At 47.0% G+C, this 14,299-nt stretch overlaps 1 long non-coding RNA gene and 1 pseudogene across 1 annotated transcript; one reads left to right on the top strand and one right to left on the bottom strand.

The window, feature by feature from the left end:
• Positions 1 to 2,579: 2,579 nt before the first annotated feature.
• LOC114765123 (uncharacterized) lies at positions 2,580 to 8,191 on the bottom strand. The gene is made up of 3 exons (XR_003742580.1): positions 8,148 to 8,191; positions 2,999 to 3,179; positions 2,580 to 2,918 (listed from the first exon to the last, which is right to left on the bottom strand). It is a non-coding gene; the product is annotated as an uncharacterized LOC114765123 (long non-coding RNA).
• A 579-nt stretch (positions 8,192 to 8,770) lies between these two features.
• Positions 8,771 to 14,023, top strand: LOC114764989 (suppressor of cytokine signaling 5-like; annotated as a pseudogene).
• The last annotated feature ends 276 nt before the right edge of the window (positions 14,024 to 14,299 follow it).

The raw sequence follows: 14,299 nt of genomic DNA, 5'->3' as shown, positions 1-14,299 counted from the left end.
GAGTGTCTCCAGGGGCGGACTGTCCCTGTAACTACTGATTGTAATTCGCTCTGGATAAGGACGTCTGGTAAACGCTGTAAATTGAATTGCAAATCTAAAGCACAAAGGGTCAGTTCTCCGTTCATGGATTAAATCTAGTCCCAGTCCATGAATGGGAAACTGACCCTATATCTTATACACAAGTGTGTCCACACGCGCACACACCACACACACACACACACACACAGGCCATGCGCCCAATCAGCTGGAGGTCAGAACATTCATTTTTTTCGAGTGGTCAGATCACGGGAAATGAAAGTACAAAGGCTTCTTTGGAGAAAAAAAGAGCTCAAGTTGTGTCTCAGCATCTAAGAGCAGCTGGAGCCGTGAATTCTATTTTATAAAACAACAATGAGATGATTATCCAGCACTTTGTGTCATTTATTAAGCAATTTAAAGAAAAATAATCAAGTAACAGGAAGAAACACTGGATAACAGGAAAGAAATCTATCTAAACAGAATGAACACTGGTTGACAGGAATTGAACACTGGGAGACAAAAATGAACACTGGTTGACAGGAATTGAACACTGGGTGACAGGAATGAACACTGGTTGACAGGAATTGAACACTGGGAGACAAGAATGAACACTGGTTGACAGGAATTGAACACTGGGTGACAGGAGTGAACACTGGGTGACAAGAATGAACACTGGGTGACAGGAGTTGAACACTATGGAAATACAATGGAACACTGGGCAACAGATCAGCTTGTGTGTATACAAACTTCTAATCAGATTTTCTCTTGAGATATTTTTTGATTTCCATATAGTGAAATGTGACTGGCTTCAGGGGTGGAATGACACACAAAACATCTTCAAAAAGGTATCAAAGGAATGCCTTCACATGCTAGTCAGAACAACCTATTGGCCCCAATTATTTGAAATGATTTGTATTTTGTGAAATTATTTGAATTAAAGCTGTTTTGGTGGCCTGTCTTAGTTTTAGTTTTAGTGTAGTCTTTTCATCAAGCTGTCATTTTAGTTTTTATTAATTTTAATCACATGCATACTAATTTTAGTCTAGTTAAATTTCAGTCGACTAAAAGTCTGAGCATTTTTGTAATATTTTATTAATGGCAGACCAATTTAACCCAGTGAATATATTACAATGTTTGGGCCCTTACTAACAGACTATGCGACAGCAGACTATCGGACTCTGGGACTTTCCACTCTGGACTGACACACACATTACCACAGTTACATTGAGAAATATTACCTACTTTATTTATTACCAAATTTTATCTTTTGCCAAGAATGCACAGCCAGTGCAACAGGTTTCCTCGACCCTCGACACGGTAGCTTTGGTAGGCCGCTGAGGACCTGCTGCCTGAATCCACAGGTACTTCTCACATTAGGTATCGCCGGAACTGCACAGCCAGTGCGACAGGTTTCCTCGACCCCACGGTAGCTTTTGTAGGCCTTTGAGGAACTTTGCACTTTTTACTTTGCACCGTTTCATTTTGCACAGCAGTATTTGCACTATTTTTACTTTGCACATTTATAATTCAGTTCAGTGCTGTCTGTCTCATTGTTGTCTACATGTTTTTTGTTAAATAATACTGTGTCCCCTGTTTCTACTTTATGTAGCTGGTTTGTCGATGTGGAACATGGTCACTTTATGTCAGTATGTAACATTGTTTAAAGGTTGTTTAAGCGTTACATGTGGCACCAGGTTCTGGAGAAACGTTGTTTGAACGTTACATGTAGCACCAGGTTCTGGAGAAACGTTGTTTCATTTCACTGATGTACCGTCTAACACGTATGTAACTGAAATGACAATAAAGCTCAACTTCAACAAGTACTGAGTAGAACAGACAAAAACAACATTTCTTGTAGTCAAACCCAAACCCACCCCTAAACCCATCAACTTCACATATCTATAACCCGCCATCATATATCTATAACTCAGCAACATATATTTATAACCCAGCGGCATATATCTATAACCCACCACCATATATCTATAACCCACCACCATATATCTATATCCCGCCACCATATATCTATAACCCGCCACCATATATCTATATCAGCCACCATATATCTATAACCCACCACCATATATCTATATCAGCCACCATATATCTATAACCCACCACCATATATCTATAACGCGCCATCATATATCTATAACCCACCACCATATATCTATATCCCGCCACCATATATCTATAACCCACCACCATATATCTATATCCTGCCACCATATATCTATAACCCACCACCATATATCTATAACCCACCACCATATATCTATAACGCGCCATCATATATCTATAACCCACCAACATATATCTATAACCCACCACCTTATATCTATAACCCACCACCATATATCTATAACCAGTCACCATATATCTATAACCCACCAACATATATCTATAACCCACCACCTTATATCTACAAACCGGATTCCAAAAAAGTTGGGACACTAAACAAATTGTGAATAAAAACTGAATGCAATGATGTGGAGATGGCAAATGTCCATATTTTGCATCTATCATCATCAACTGTGCATAACATCATCTGAAGATTCAGAGAATCTGGAACCATCTCTGTGCATAAGGGTCAAGGCCGTAAAACCATACCGGATGCCCGTGATCTCCGGGCCCTTAAACGACACTGCACCACAAATCACAGAATGGGCTCAGGAATACCTGTAATTAGTGGTGCAGGATTAAAGATGGGCCAGTGGTTAAGTGCGACAGGTTAAGCGATACCTAAGGCAAGGGGTACCAGTGGATTCGGGGGTCAGGACCTCAATGGCCTCCGACAGCTACCCTGGGGTCGAGGAAACCTGTCGCACTGGATGTGCATTCAGGCAGCCACGCCGTTCCATGACAAGATGGCTTTCACAGATCTATGCAGATTGATGGTGCTGTATAATGAAAGAAAAAACCCAGATTCTGAGCATCCCAAAAAGGTCGAAGGAAACAGAATAGTGATAAAGAGATGGACCTTAATGATGTCCAGTCTTCAAAATGGCCACACGGTGAAGCTGTTTTATTCTGTACGTGGAGAAGCATTTTTCATGCTCAGCACTTGTTTCTTGGGTTTGTTTCTTCAACAGAACCTGTAAACTTTCCTCTGAAGATTCTTTAGGTTTTTTTGTCTTCTTCTCTGCCCGTGATTATGTTGCCTGAAACACACACGTGATTCACATTAAATAGCACATTGCAGTTGATAAAATGACTTGATAAGCTAAAGTTCATACTGTCATTTTCTATTAGCTACTTTCTAAATGCATTCTGACTTTTGTTTGTTGCAAAATTCAGATGTTAAATGAAAGCTAGCCAACAGCATCGTATTGACTATTTGAATCTGGTTTGCAACTCTATGCACGTTTTTACATGGCGACGAACATACAGGCCCTGGTGTAGAGCTCGATTCTATGGCAGGTTTCCCTCCACTGGGGCAGTGGTGGCCCTAGCGGGTAAGGAAGCAGCCGCGTAATTGGAAGGTTGCTGGTTCGAATCCCGAACTGCCCAGGTGCCACTGAGCACAGTCCACACACGCTGTATGGGTGGCAGTGGCCTAGTGGGTAACACACTCGCCTATGAACCAGAAGACCCAGGTTTCAAACCACACTTACTACCATCGTGTCCCTAAGCAGGACACTTAGCCCTGAGTGACTCCAGGGGGGGGACTGTCCCTGTAACTACTGACTGTAAGTCGCTCTGGGTAAGGGCGTCTGATAAATGCTGTAAATGTAAATGTAAATGTCTCCCCAGGCACCTGTCATGCTGTTTCACAATGACAATCACTTCATTTTCACTTGTACATGATTTCTCTCTCCATTACAGGTGGATATTGATCCTTTTCTCGCCTGATCCTCTCTTCTTCCCTGCTGGGGGGATTGACTGTAGGTGTGGGTGTCAGGGGTGGACGATCCTGAGTAACAAGACTAAGCGGTTAACGATAGTGAGTGATCGAGCGTGCAGGTCACATGCAAATGCAGTTTGAAATGCATTTGTAAGAGTTAGACCTCATGTGATTTTTATTTCTTCACACATGCTCCATGTGATCAGATGCGCATCAATCCGATTTGCCCTGACACTGTGAACGCAGCCTTTTCCATCCCAAACCAAAGACCTAAATGTCATGGGTTCACTGCAGTGACACCACAGTGGCACCTGTTGTTCATCACATGACCTGTTGGAAGTATTAGCTGAAGTTCTGCTGAACAAGGACCTTCACTTAATGAAATGCTGCCATATTTATTTGATATGTCTACAGTAGTTTAATGGGGCAAACCCTATTCAGGACCCCCCACCTCCTGCAATATTAATATTTACCAAAAGGGGGGACAATAAATTTATGGTATTTACCAGACGCTTATCCAGAGCGACCTACAATCAGTAGTTACAGGGACAGTCATGGTTAAGTGTCCCCCTGGAGACACTCAGGGTTAAGTGTCTTGCTCAGGGACACAATGGTAGTAAGTGGGATTTGAACCTGGGTCTTCTGGTTCATAGGCGAGTGTGTTACCCACTAGGATACTACCCACCACTACCACAGGGAAGTGGCTCCGTAATCAGAAGGTTCCCGGTTCAAATCCCGAACCGCCAAGGTGCCACTGAGCTCCCTCGATGAAGGTCCCGACCCTGCTTCCCGGGCGCCTGTCATGGTGCCCACTGCTCACCAAGGGTGATGGTTAAATACAGAGGACATGTTTCACCGTGTGCTGTGCTGCTGTGTTTCACAATCACTTCACTTTCATTTAATTGTTACTGTGCAAAATCATTACTGTGAAATACTTTTGAAACAATGTGAAATAATCCAATGTGCAATAATGTGCAATCCACACAACATTTCAAACCATACATATAAAACCTTACTATTTATTCATTTATTCTTTCGATATAACACTGTAATTTTATATTGTATTTTGCATTCTTTTTTTTTTTACTTTTATTTGCATTTTGCATTCTTGTTGTATTATTTTCTACATATATGTCTGAATGAGCTGCTTTTAATCTCATTGTACAAGCGTATACTGACAATACAAGGCATTCTATTCTACAACTTTCTCCCCATCAACTGTGTAAATGAATAATGGCACCTTTTACTTCATTTCAGGGGAAACATAATTTAATATATATAAAAGTATTTTACATCTACACGTTGCACGACCACAACAAGGCATGAACCATCAATGACAACACACACTACTGCCCTCGGGAAGGCGCTACAGGAACAACTTGTACCCCTCAGCAGTCAAAAATGACACCCCCTTTACTGACACCCCCTTTCCAACAATTTAAGTAGCCGGATATGCTTCCCGTGGGGTTTTGACGAACTACTGGTAGGCAGATCAATGGGTGCGGGGTCACTACTGGTACCAAAGGTGCAGAAGGTCACAGCTGGGAGCAGATCCTTCTCCTATAGAGCTCCGCAGTTGTGGAACAGCTTGCCTGTCAGTGTCCGGGACTCAGACACAGTCTCAGTGTTTAAATCCAATCTCAAAACCTATCTGTTTTCTCTGGCTTTTTGCTAAAGTCCTAGACCCTCATTTCACTTGATTGTGACGCAGTGTCAATTATAAAGTCCAGTTTATCACAGAGTCCCCCTGTTAGACACAGATAAAAGTTAAATTCACCCTAGTTAGGCTGTCCTAGTTAGGGTACCGGGCCACTGTAGCACCAATATACCACTATAACCACATATTTCAGTATCGGTCTGCCGCTGTTTGTTTTCTCAGAGACACAGAATCAAGCACCCAGACTACTGGCAGACCCCAGTGAAGAGACCAGCAGATAAATCCTGGTTCCTGACAACTGCTTTACAAGAACAAAACATGAAACAAACCAGAGGGTCACCACAGCCACCACCACCATTACAACTACAGCTCCAGGGATCTTCAAATGGACCAGTAACATCATTATGTAGGTGGTAGTAGCCTAGTGGGTAAGACACTCGCCTATGAACCAGAAGACCCAGGTTCAAATTCCACTTACTACCATTGTGTCCCTGAGCAAGAAACTTAACCTTAAGTTGCTCCAGGGGGGGGGGACTGTCCCTGTAACTACTGATTGTAAGTCGCTCTGGATAAGGGCGTCTGATAAATGCTGTAAATGTAATGGACACGTAATCTAGACCATGACACTGACTACATCCTGGACTTCTCCAACCCTACAACTGTAGGACTTATTATTATATCATCCCCAACCCTGCACTGACACCGTTTGCAGGCTCACTCTACCCTGGAAGGGGTTCCCTCTCTGTATCACTCCTTCCCAAGGTTTCTTCCTTTCTTTTTTTTTCTCTCCTAGAGTTTTTTTTGTGTGGAGTTTTTCCTTGTGTGCAGAAGGGTCAAGTGTGGGGGGTGTCAACTGTAGGACCCTGTCAAAGCCCATTGAGACGTACTGTATGTGATTTTGGGCTAAATAAGAAATAAATGTTGTTGTTGTTGTTGTCACTTATTTTAGTGCAGATAAGTTTTAATTAATGTATGAGTGGTGATGATGATGACGATGTATGTGTTTATATTCTGCGCTTTAACAACGTTTTAAATATACTATTCGTTTTCTCCTTTAATTAATCATAAATCTTTCAGCTCTTCTTTTCAAACAGCATATACACACTAAATGTTACTCGCTCAACATGCATCAATTACGTTTTAAAAAAGATAAGATAAATCTTTATCGTCACTTGTCAAGGAATAACGAAATTTAAGGTGCAGTCGACTCAGGGTGAGCAATATAGTTAATACAGAAAATAAGATAAAATACAAAAACACATAAAATAGTAGTACACCATAGGTAAAATGTACACTGGTAAATAAAATATATACAGAAATACAAATTGCACTGGATTTTTACAGCCTGTTGCACATTGTGTGAAGATATTGCACATTACGGCACATGCTGAGGTGGCATCGCACATTTTACAGAGATTTAGAGTCTGGATTGCTTTTCATCGCTCTGTATCTGGAAGTGGCGAAGAGCGAGGTGTCACGAGTCCTGTGAAATGTGTACTGCTTTTTGCGGCATCGCGAGGTGTAAATTTGTTCCAGGGTGGCGAGGGGGCAGCCAGTTGTTCTTCGTGGTTCTATGGAACCATGGTAAAGCATGAGAATTCCCAGAAAGTACAGTCTCTGCTGCGCCTTCTTCAGCAGCTCCAGGTTGGGTCAACGCCCAGGAACCTGAGCACCCACCGATGATGAGTGGCTGGGTGTCACCGTCATTTCTCTGACAGCCGTTCAGCCTCCTCCCTGTATGCCAGCTCTCCTCCTTTGCCCGACATGAGTCCGGATGATCTTGTTGCTGGGGCGTGTACAGGAGCGTGCTGAGAGCAGTGGAGGGCGTGGGCAGTCCGGTATCCAGCTGCAGGTGATCTGCCAGGTTGGACGCCAGCCGTTGTGGGAGGATGGTGCTGAGGCAGTCCAGGGTAGCTCCCCTGTTGCTCCCGGTGGGTCGGCGTCCTCAGCTGAAATGGGTCCATGATATGGGATGATATGACTCCGCACCTCCGGCGTGATGGTGCTGCAGCTGCTGGATTTGTCGCTCCTCTATCCTCCTGCTGTATGCTGCCCCTCTTCAGATCAGCTCTGGCTGTAGACCTGGGGCAAATGTGGCCTATTTGGGGCAGTGGTGGCGCAGCGGTTAAGGAAGTGGCCCTGTAATCAGAAGGTTGCCGGTTCGAATCCCCATCCACCAAGGTGCCACTGAGGTGTCACTGAGCAGAGCACCGTCCCCACACACACTGCTCCCCGGGCGCCTGTCATGGTGCCCACTGCTCACTCAGGGTGATGGTTAAATACAGAGAACACATTATTTATGTCACAATTTCACAATGGCAATCACTTCAATTTCTTCCAGCTGGCACTGGAAGTCCCTCGACATGTCTGACATTTAAAAGAAACAAAGACAATAAAAAGCGCTTCTCAAATTTTATTTCTGTATAGACTTCCTAATTGATGTTGTAGCCCATCCCAAGATGGCGGCTCTGTTGACGCATTCGCCCCACTGACGCCCCATTCAAGTGCATCTAGAACTTATATCTATGATTCACCAAGTGGAGGAGTATTCTAACAACCTAATGCAACCGACGCACCAACAAAACAAACATAGCAAAATAACGGAGAAACGTGGCCCTCGGAACTCACCAAGTTCGGTTCGGTTCGTCGATCATGGAAGGACATGACGTGGCTGATCGGGTCATGACCCTCTCCAAGCCCCGCCCTATCCGGATGGCTGGTTTGAAAGCAGCTTTCTATTGGACCCTCCAGCTGCCACTTAAAGACCGCTTGGGCAAAAGATTTGTGTTGCCAGGTCAAGTCGATTTGGACAATTTTTCGAACACCGATTTGCGCAAAATGAAGAAGACGCGGTTGAAGAATGAATAATTCTGGAACTGCCCTGATTTTTGTCCTGTGGTCATAATGATTTTCTGGCTAAATATATCTGTCATTACCAATTGCTTTCCTGTGTAAGCTATGGTTTCAGGCTCTTTTCTGGAAGTGAAACGGTCGCGACCTGGCAACCTCGCGGCTGTCTGCGCCTCCGCCGCAGCCGCCGCATTCGGCGACCATATCGGCGCCCGGGGAGCAGGACGGAGCTGCAGGCCTGGATGTCGGGAGAATGTAGCTGCGGTCGGGGGATGCGGGCTTTGTAATGGATGTCTGCGCGGCAGCCCGCGGAAGTGAGCGCCGGAGTCGCGGGCCGGGCGCTTTTATTCCCGGGAACATGTCTTCGGCTTTCCGTGGTCGCCTCCCCCTCTTCCCCAGACAAAGAAGGCAGAACCGAGAATAATTTAGCGGAGGACTGACATCTCGGTGAGTCGCCTTTTCCGGCGTTTAGTATCCCCACGCTCCTTTAGAAAGTATGCATGATGCAGATGCATCCTGGGTAATAATTAATATCTTGCAGCAGTGACCTACCTGGAGTATATATACAGTTTACTGTTATATTTCATTACATTTTTACATTTTAAAGTGGAGTGATTGTCACTTGTGATACACAGCAGCACAGCACACGGTGCACACAGTGAAGTTTGTCCTCTGCATTTAACCCATCACCCAGCAGTGGGCAGTCATGACAGGCGCCCGGGGAGCAGTGTGTGGGGACGGTGCTTTGCTCAGTGGCACCTTGGCGGATCGGGATTTGAACCGGCAACCTTCTGATTACGGGGCCGCTTCCTTAACCGCTAGGCCACCACTGCCCCATAGATGCATTATATAGATGCATCCTGTCCATCGTCCGGTATGAATGCTTACTGGGTAATAATTAATATCTTGCAGCATTGACCTGCCTGGAGTATATATGCTGTGTATTTTTCGGCAGATTTACTGTTATATTTCATATAAATATTTATATGGACCAAGTGAACCCAAACCAGCATGGAGCCAGATCACGTCATGGTTCGTTATTGCTGAGGATGCGCAGCACGAATGTCTTCTCATCGAGCGAAATATCTGCCGTATTTCACCAGAATGACCCAGTGCCCACAGGTCCTGCATCCACGCCGCACCTCAGAGGGCCGTAAATTCCCGTCTTAATAAAGGTTAATAAAGGTTATTGGTTTCATGACTTCACTTGGAATCGGCTATATTCGTTACACATCAAGTTAATGTTAATTTAGTTTAATTATGCCTCCGAAAATCTGTATCAATCATCCGTAATCAAAGAAGCACGTCCGAGGTCCAAAAAAGTTGCTTCATTTATACAGCCAGTGTACGGTTTACCTTTTTACCAAATTACATAAATACACACACACACACACATATATATACACATATGTATTAGTTTTTCAGTTGAGGGACACCGATACGAAAAAGGCTCTTAATGTCCTGCCACCAAAACGTTGATAAAGTACGTAATAATCTCACCTTGTGAAGACGGGTGGTAGTAGCCTAGTGTGTAACACACTCGCCTATGAACCAGAAGACCCAGGTTCAAATCCCACTTACTACCATCTTGTCCCTGAGCAGGACTCTTAACCCTGAGTGTCTCCAGGGGGGGACTGTCCCTGTAAGTACTGATTGTAAGGCACTCTGCATAAGGGCGTCTGATAAATGCTGGAAATGTAAATGTAAAAATATTTAATTTCCGGCTTCTCTGGGGCGCCACGTACTGCGTGCGGCGATCTGCCCGGGCGACTAATATCATACAGCGTTTGTAATGTGGAATACGGCCGATGCGTTGATGATGCGTGGACGGTTTATCACCGGAAGTCCCGTTAGACGATGGCCGTGGACTGACGGCTCTACTTCAGTTTCTAAACGGCTGTTTTTCTACCAAACCGACACCTACAAGCCTAACGGTGAAAAATGGAAACCTTCACGTCCACATCCAAGGACTCTTCAGCTAGTCGGTTCCCCTCATTACTAAAACGAGTGTAGTAGTATAGTAGTGTCGTAGTTGTAGTAGTAGTAGTATAGTAGTGTTGTTGTAGTGTAGTAGTTGCAGAAGTAGTACTATAGTAGTGTTGTTGTAGTAGTTGTATAGTAATGTAGTAGTTGTAGTAGTAGTACTATAGTAGTGTTGTAGTAGTATAGTAGTGTTGTTGTAGTGTAGTAGTAGTACTATAGTAGTGTTGTAGTAGTAGTGTAGTAGTAGTACTATAGTAGTGTTGTAGTAGTAGTAGTAGTAGTAGTAGTACTATAGTAGTGTTGTAGTAGTAGTACTATAGTAGTGTTGTAGTGTAGTAGTAGTACTATAGTAGTGTTGTAGTAGTAGTAGTAGTTGTAGAAGTAGTACTATAGTAGTGTAGTAGTAGTAGTTGTAGAAGTAGTACTATAGTAGTGTTGTAGTAGTAGTAGTAGTAGTGTAGTAGTAGTACTATAGTAGTAGTGTAGTAGTAGTACTATAGTAGTGTTGTAGTAGTAGTACTATAGTAGTGTTGTAGTAGTAGTGTAGTAGTAGTACTATAGTAGTGTTGTAGTAGTAGTAGTGTTGTAGTAGTAGTGTAGTAGTAGTACTATAGTAGTGGTGTAGTAGTAGTAGTGGTGTAGTATAGTAGTAGTGTAGTAGTATAGTAGTGTAGTAGTATTATAGTAGTGTAGTAGTAGTGTAGTAGTTGTAGTAGTAGTTGTATAGTGGTGTAGTAGTAGTTGTAGTAGTAGTAGTAGTATAGTAGTGTTGTTGTAGAAGTAGTACTATAGTAGTGTTGTTGTAGTAGTAGTAGTAGTTGTTGTAGTAGTACTATAGTAGTGTTGTAGTAGTAGTTGTTGTAGTAGTACTATAGTAGTGTAGTAGTAGTACTATAGTAGTGTTGTAGTAGTATAGTAGTGTTGTTGTAGTGTAGTAGTTGTAGAAGTAGTACTATAGTAGTGTTGTTGTAGTAGTAGTAGTAGTTGTTGTAGTAGTACTATAGTAGTGTTGTAGTAGTAGTGTAGTAGTAGTACTATAGTAGTGTAGTAGTAGTGGTGTAGTATAGTAGTAATAACCCGTCACGTTTCGCCTGGTTCCATGTCCAGAGGAACCCCGGCCGGCGCCGTAACTGGGCCGCACCCACGGCGGCGCCAGGTCATTTTTATCCTTGGCCTCAGGTCCCCGGAGGTCGGCCCGGCAACACGGTTTAGTCACCCGACGTCCCCTCTATTCACGTCTTCGTGCGCGATGGCTGCGGTCGCCTCTAATCTCCTGACCGTAGACTTCTGGGTAAACATAGGAGACCTTTGGCTTTCCTGCAGAAGATACCGGTGTGCAGCCGTACTCCAAAATCCATGGACCTGGTATCAGGGGCAGTTTTCAGATCGTTCGGTCGGTTTGTTGTTCAGAACCACCTTCCATATGTTGGATGTAGAAGCGTCAGCATCCGCACTGGCTGGACCGCAGCTGCCACCAAACCAAGTGGCCATGATGTCACGCCTGTATGGCACGTTGGTAATCGTATGAGATACGGCTGCACCCGTATAACGATACGACGAGGTGGAACCCCTGGGGCACCCTCTTACACCAACACACTACTAGCCAGATACCCTCCTGCACGCCCTCTCAGACCTGCAAATCCCCTCTTCACGGGGTCTCCGGTCCCAACCGACTCTGTTCTCCCTCGTTGTCCCTGGCTGGTGGGACAACTTGTCCTGCTCCATTCGACTAGCCACACACTCACACACACACGCACACACACTCTCACAACACACACACTCACACACACACACCCTCACACACTCTCACACACTCTCACACACTCTCACACACACCCCACCACACTCACACACACACCCACACACACTCACACACACACACACACACACACACACACAATATAAGCACCTAATAATTTCCAGCATGCTCTATTCCTGACAAGTTCCTTATCACGGCTCTTAGTTTTGTAACTCAAAATCTAAAGAAACTGAATGAGTGATTTACATTTACAGCATTATCTAGACTTACAGTCAGTAGTTACAGGGACAGTCCCCCCCTGGAGACACTCAGGGTTAAGTGTCCTGCTCAGGGACATGATGGTAGTAAGTGGGGTTTGAACCTGGGTCTTCTGGTTCACAGGCGAGTGTGTTACACGCTGTTACCCAAAATTGCTGGTGTCTTCATCTTGTAAGTTGCTTTGGATAAAAGTAAAAAGTAAAGTAAATGAAGACCTTGTTTCCTCAGGTGCGCGTCCCCGTCCCATGGAGAGGGCCGGCAAGGCGTGGAGCAACCTGAAGAGAGGATGCCAGAACCTGCTACGTCCAGGCGGGGGTCCCCGGGCAGAGGACCGTCCTGGAGGACAGGCAGCTGATGCGGCGCCGCCTCCGGTCGGCGGGAGGACGGTCCGGTCTGGGAGGAGCCACAACTGTGTCGCCGGGGCGGGGCACGTTTTTGAGATCACGGTGGAGCAGGAGATGGAGGCCGGAGCGCCGGGGCCCCGGAGGGACTCGTACTCGCGCCACGCGCCCTGGAGCGGCAAGAAGAGGCATTCGTGCTCCACCAAGGCACAGAGCTCGCTGGAGAGCCGGTCCCACCGCGGAGCGGGCGGGGGGCAGGAAGAGGCCGCGGGGGGCGTGGCCAGAGGCGGGACGTTGCGCTCCTTGCGAAGGCGGCTCCGGGACGCGGTTGGGCGGTGCTTCCCACTGCCAAGCGCCCCCAAACGCAAGATCCACCTGACCGAGCTCATGCTGGAGACGTGTCCCTTCCAGCCCGGCTCAGATCTGGCGCGGAAAAGTGGCAACCTGATCAAGCAGCACACACGCGCCCCACCGGCTCCTCCCCCACCGACACGCCCTCGCCGCCGGCGTCCTGTCCCGAAGACGAGGAGGAGCGTCTCCGCGAGCAGCGGCGGCTCAGCATCGAGGAGGGCGTGGACCCTCCGGCCCACGCCCAGATCCACACGGTGGAGGCGGCCGCCGCGCCCGCGTCCTCCGCGTACAAGCTGGGCGCCGGAGCGGATTCCGAGGACGAGGACGCCACCACGCTCTGCCTGCAGGCCCCGCCGAACCAAAGCAGCGGCCGCTCCCGCCCAGCCAAGTGGGCGGAGCCTGGAAGGTCCACACCCAGATGGACTTCATACACTGCCTGGTGCCGGACCTGTGGCGGATTACGGCACTTTCCTGTTACTGGGGGGTGATGGACCCGCTACGCCGCCGAGGCGCTGCTGGACGGGCCGTCCCGAGGGCACCTTCCTGCTGCCGCGGACTCCGCCCAGGAACGACTTCCTTTTCTCGGTCAGCTTCCGGCCTCTTAGCTACGGCGCCGCTCGGCTGCACGCCCAGCAATCGAGCAGTGGAACCACAACTTCAGCTTCGACGCCCCCGACCCCTGCGTGTTCCACGCCGCCAACCGTCACCGCGCTGCTGGAGCACTACAAGGACCCCTCGGCCTGCATGTTCTTCGAAGCCGCTGCTGACGCCGCCGCTCCACCCGACCTTCCCCTCACCCTGCAGGGCCTGGCTGCGGGCGGCCGTGTGCCGCGGCGCCGCCTACGACGGCGTGGGCTCGCTTGGCCCCCTCCCCCCCGCCCTGCGGACTACCTCAGGGAGTACCACTACAAGCAGAGGTGCGGCTTCGCTGGCTGGAGCGCCAGCCGCCGGGCGCCGAGTGACCTCTGTCCATGTCCCTTCCTTTCATCAGACGTTGGACATTTTTATTTACTTTGTCTTCATAGTCGGACGGGCTGAGACGTCACTTCCAGGAAGTGCTGGTGGCGGCGGGAGGGGGCGGCGAACGCCGTGTTTTCGTAACCGTTAACGACGACCACTAATCGCACGGAAGGGAAGTGGCGTGATGGAACGCGTGTTGAGCGGGCGAGCGAGAGAGAGAGAGAGACGGATAAGAGCACTTTATCTCGCCGGCGGCGGGCGCCGGCCGCAACAATAGC

This window comes from Denticeps clupeoides, chromosome 15 (genome assembly GCF_900700375.1).
Source record: "Denticeps clupeoides chromosome 15, fDenClu1.1, whole genome shotgun sequence".
NCBI lineage: Eukaryota > Metazoa > Chordata > Actinopteri > Clupeiformes > Denticipitidae > Denticeps > Denticeps clupeoides.
Note: the sequence above shows the minus strand (reverse complement) of the source record. Positions and strands in the feature narration are given on the sequence as shown.